A 6,000-nucleotide genomic window follows, 5' to 3' on the forward strand; every position below is an offset into this window, starting at 1 on the left:
TTTTGCCTTTTAAGGTGTTTTACAGTTATGGCCATAGTGACAAAGGTCCAGTACTTGCTTTGACGTTAGTAGGCCGGACCCGGAGACCTGTAAATATCTGTGAACAGAATGACTGTTGTGTAGTCATTTTTTATAGTTTTTTTTATTTCATATTATTATTAAGTCCCTGAGCCAAGCAATTGGCTCCAGCTGTGTTCAGGGCAGGCAGTCTTCCACTGATTCTGTGGATTGGGTATTCCTCTAGGATGTGATGCAGAGTTTTCTCGTTCCCATAGGAACAAAGAGGGCCTGCACTGATTCCACATCTATAGAAGTCGTCAAGACATCACCGTGACCAGTGCTAAAGCAATTCAAAGTGTACCCCTCTTTACTGGGAGTTGAAAGCCAGGAGTTTAAGTAGGGAATGTGATGAGGTGCTTCTTTGTTGATTCCAGTGAGCTGTCATGAGTTTGAGACAGCCCTTGTCATTTACTGTTAATATGGTTGTCCTGTGTAATCTCACTGCCTGGTCATTATGCTGTCAAGCTGTATCAGAAGAAAGAACACATGCTGCATAATGCGCCCTAATCCCTGACTATAGAAGGTACAATTATTAATCTTCGTAATTTGTTTTGCATAGCAAGCTAGTGTTAGGACCTGATTCTTAGATCTTTATATTTGATGTACAACAGAGATAACAGTTTAATTTTTACCCCCTAGCTCATTACAATTGATGGTAGTGTTTATGTCCTTGTCCTCTCTTTTTGTAACAATGTAAATTATGAAGAGCAGTGACAGAACCAGGAAATTAAATTCCAGAATATTTAGTAAAATTCAAGACTGGGCAATCACCTGGGAGATGACGATTAATGTAGACAAGTTCACAACATTTAATGCTGCTAGCAAAAGCGAACCTTGTTTTGAGAAACAGGAAGCATTGATACTGCTACGAACAAGATGTTTCTGTTTATATTGACACATTCAGATCTTGTCTAGACATTATGAAGAAACAAGAAAGGTATATAAGTTATTTCAAAAGATGTTATATTATAATTGTACAACTAAAACCTAATTTAGGACATTATGAACAATTTTAATCAACATCCATTCATTTTCTAACCACTTCATCCAATTCAGAGATGCAGGGGAGCCAGAGGTCATCTCAGCAAGCGACAGGCACAATTCAGGGTACATCCTGGATGGGATGCCTGTTCCCTGCAGGGCAGACAGACACAAACATGCACACACTCACACCAGATCACTTTATTAGCCATATTAGGAATGCATTAGGAATTTGTTTTTTCACATACCCCAGCTTGTTCTCCATGAGACACGCAGACAAGGAGAGAAGCTTGGGGTCAGAGCACAAGGTCAGCCATTGTACAGCACCCCTGGAGCAGTTGGGGTTAAGTTGGGGTCCTAAGGGACCCAACGGAGTAGGATTCCTCTGCTGGCCGCGTGATTTGAACCAACAACCTTCCAGCCACAGGCACAGATCCTTAGCCACAGTGTCACCGCTCAGCAGGGTCAATTTTCACACCATTTAACCTACCAATATGTTTGTGGACAGTGGGGGGAAGCCAGAGCTCCTGGAAGAAACACGGGTAGAACTTACAAAAGCCACCCATAATTCAACCTCAGCACTGTGAGGCAGCAATGCTAACCATATCATTATCCATCCCTTAATCAATGTGTAATGGAGATATGTACCTCAGGAATCAATCCAGAGAACAGCAACCACATACATTTGGGGATCACAGGAATGTCTTGAGGATTGACAGTACAGAAACTAAACCTTATTAGTCTTTTACAGAGGGGCCCTCATCCAAGTCTCCCTTCATAAAAACACTGTCAAATTCAGCAGAGCTGACTTCTTCAGAATTAACTGTGAACCATGAGCCAGAGGTCAGAAATGGAAATTAGGTGGAAACATATTTACAACATAGAACAGGAGATTTTTCTTTATGCAAAGGGTTTCAAAAGTATAGAAAAAGCTACCCAACCATGTTGAGATCCTTGGATGAATAAGCTATTAATTACCAAATGGTTTAGGTGGGCAGAATAGCCTCCTCTCATCATCTCTAATTTAACTAATATTTCTTTCAAAAGGAAACAGTTAAGTGGAGCACAGCTAATTCGTTAGACCTGGTGTATAAAATCACAGGGTTTGTTACTTTCAAAGCAAGGTACATTAACATACTGTCAATATCTTTGACGGTTATTGTTAAATCTGGTACATTTAATGTGTTTTGCCCAGGTATTGTACACTTACATGTATTGCCCATGTATTGTTCCTCTCTACCCTCTGATATTAAACAAAGGGAATAAAGGTTTTACAAACAATACACTGAAAGGGAATTGCTATTTTATTAGCAGTTTCACTCAGGTGTTCACAAAGAAGGAAGCTGACAGCATGCCCCAGGCTAAGGAGAGACAAAGTTTCATTTTAAATGCTATTAGTATAGCGGCCTTACACCCAGGCCAAGACCCATGTTGACACTGAGACTTCAGGTCTAGGGAAATAGTATGAGACAGGATCTGTATAGGATAGCACTAAGGATGCATCTGACTCCCTCCACCCATCTTTGACACCACCCCTAGAAGAGTTTAGAAATGTGCGATATCCCTGTGAAAGCAGTTGTTAAAGTAGGATTTCCATTAGGGTTTCATTGCATGTCTCCTGTTGTTTGTTTTTTTAATCACACTGGCGTGAGAGCTAGAAAACCACTCCTAGATTCTGTGCACCAAAACCATCTCAAGAACCCATTGAAACAAACTGTTTCATCATACCAGAATTGAAAAGGCATGTTACAGGTTCCAGGAACACTTAAGATAGAACTCAAGGCCCTGGCATTATTCTACTATTTGTGTAAAATTAAACAAGGGATGCTATTTCTAGTCTATTGATAACATTGTTCCAACAGTCTATTAACTGAGAAACTGCCAATGTAGCAACCTAAACCAAAAAAGGTGATGAAACCAAGCCAAGGAATTACAGATATACATAAAAAGACTATATATAGACTTAAAAGTATATACACATTTAAGTATATGTTACACATTTTATATATAATTACATCATTACATTTAATGGAAAACAATTTTAAAAATCATTCTCTTCCTGTAAGATTTGTGAATGAATGTGGAGGAGACTTACTTACTAAAACAAGAAGCAAAAATAGGATAGGAATGTGAAAGATGACTTTTGTGAAGGTGATACTGACTTAATGCAAAGTAAAAAACTAAATAAAATATTGGCACTGCCAAAGACTGCATTGATGAAACTAGGTGTTAAAGTGAGTTTGTGAAAATGTGAAATAAAGGTTAAAATGGGTGATGTGGATGTTGAATATAGTTTGGTGTGTTTTTATGCATTTGTTTAAATGTTACTTTTGTGCGTTTTTCAAATTTTAGTCTGTGAATATCTACTTTGAAATGTTTATTTAAACACAGACACAAAAGTGGTGAAAAATGGATGCATTAAAATTGTTTAATTTTATCATGATAGATGAAATTAATGCCTTGAGCAAATCTGTTACATAGATTATTGCTCAAATGTTATGATTTTAGATGTTAAGCAAGTGTGGATTATGTTGGCAAAAGTCTGTTTTCTGCAGTTAGAAGCATGGAGTATTGTGACATAAATGTGAATTGTGTAATTAATCTATCTGACATTCACTCCCCTTGTTTTCAAAGCCTCACTTTCTCAGTTTCTTTATGTAGCAGTGCATTTGGCAATATAATCACAGGAAAATCAAAGGGTGATGTCACAAGAATGGTTTGAATTTCGGAGATTGATTTTGACAGATTAGGCCATATTTCTATTTTTCTGTGCAACTCCTTGGTTGCATTGTCTGTATATTTTGGGTCATTTTCATTTAGCCAACCATTTCAGTATATCACCATGCAACTCACAACTGGCAAACTGTTGAAGCTAATCATGTGTGAGCCTGGTCTGTACCTGGATGGGAGATCTCCTGGGAAAAACTAAGGTTGCTGCTGGAAGAGGTGTTAGTGGGCCAGCAGGAGGTGCTCACCCTGTAGTCTGTGTGGGTCAAATATCCCATTACAGAGATTGGGACACAATACTGTAACAAAGGCCCTGTCCTTTGGTTGAGACATAAAAAAGAGGTCCTGACTCTGTGGTCACTCAAAATCCCAAGGCAATTCTTGGAAAAAGTAGTTGTGTTACTGTGGTGTCCTGACCCTGGCCTTTACCAATCATGGCATCTTCATCTATTGAACTGGCTTCAACGCTCTGCCCCCCCCCCCACTGATAGTTGATGTGTAGTGAGTGTATTGTGCATCATCCAGGTGAGCCTACACATTCGTGGTGGTGGAGGGGGGGTACCTTGGTGGAGGGTAAAGTACCTTGAGTGCAATGTCCAGAAAAACAAGTAAGGAATTAGTAGCAGTATTAAGAAGATGAACGTCCTTGAGTGGACCAAAGTCCTGGTCATGGAAGGGATTCCCCAATACTTGCAATGTGCTTTGAGTGGAGTGTCCACAAGTACAGCAGTGCCAGATGGTCCATGCGCTGTGATGTTGTGACCCCCCTAATATTCATTTCCTTAATTCGATGAAAAATTACTCTGTATTACTTCAGTAAAGTTTGTCTATGTTTTATATAGTTTATGTAATCACTTTTTGGTAGATGTGTAAGATTGACTTAATTACTGTAGAAATGTCATAATAAAAATGCTACTGCCATCATACACAACAGTTTAGACAATTTTTCCAAGGATGGAAGCATGCAAATTGCATCAGTGTCATATTGTTGTAAGTGTATACTTGCTAATTTTGACTTCTAATGTTTCTAATTCAGTATGCATCTCTCAGGCATATTAGAAAACACACAGTGACTCCAGATGAGTTGGAGAGCAGAACTCTGCTGTGAATGAGGTTTCAAGTAAGGTAAATTTTGGCTTGCATTAACTAAGCTTCGGTTTGTGCCCTGTGATATTTAGTGCAGTTTTGCACTCTTCCTTCAGAGGTTCTTGAACATTGTAATTGTAGCTTGGTGTCTTTGTGGATTTGGCATGGCAGAACCAATAAGTGCTATAGATACACTTTAGGATTAGAGTAACACCGTCTTCTGTACTTTGATATCACTGAAGAGCCAACTACTGAATTCCTGCATTTACATGCATTTATATACCCGTTTCTTCTTTCTCCTCATCTGTAACTAGGTCCAAAATCTATTAATTGTCATTAATTAATTGTCGCTTTTGTGGTATGTATGAGATGTTCAGCAATAAAGTCTTGATAAATCACAATGGCACGTGCCAGATGTTTACAATAGCCACTAGCGACACTGCTCCATAAACAACAGATGTATGTGAAGCACAGGACATGATGCTGATTGGCTATAAAATAGGTGATGTGACTCCTCTGCAGGTTTGGGTGCCATAATAGGATCTTTAAAAGGCAGGGCCATAAACAAACAAAAGTACACATTAGGTACAAACTATTTTTATAATTTACATTGTGGGGAAAATAATCCAAAAACACAAAAACAAAAACATTAGCTCATCTTTGAGCTTCTGCCTAAACATTTTTGCATGTCCCTCTTTGGAATTTTGAGAACAACAGCGAAGCTAAGCTGCTTACCTTCACATACAACACATACCTATAAGTCTTTATTCAAAACTTTCACAATTCTCTTCCAAAGTTCTCAAAATTCCCCAAACATCACAACATGTTATGTCCCTTCTTCCCACAGGTGACTTTGGACCAAATAGGACTTGTCTTGATGGCAGATTTAAACCAACCTTGGAAGCCTTTGCTTAGTTTTCTCAGAATTGGTCACAAGGAGTATGTGGTATGGAGTTTGATCTTCATGTCTGATTACCAGTGTCAGCATGAGGGCAATACTGATTAAAACCCATCCAGTCTTTACGTGGGATGTACTGTCATTGAACTGTGTCAGAGAACTGAGATACCATTGTGTCTGGGATTTCAGAAATACAGTTCCAGATCATGTCTCCAAACAGAGATTCAGCTGACAACTAAATGCATTAT

The sequence above is a fragment of the Lepisosteus oculatus genome, chromosome 6 (assembly GCF_040954835.1).
Source record: "Lepisosteus oculatus isolate fLepOcu1 chromosome 6, fLepOcu1.hap2, whole genome shotgun sequence".
In the NCBI taxonomy this organism is placed as follows: Eukaryota; Metazoa; Chordata; class Actinopteri; order Semionotiformes; family Lepisosteidae; genus Lepisosteus; species Lepisosteus oculatus.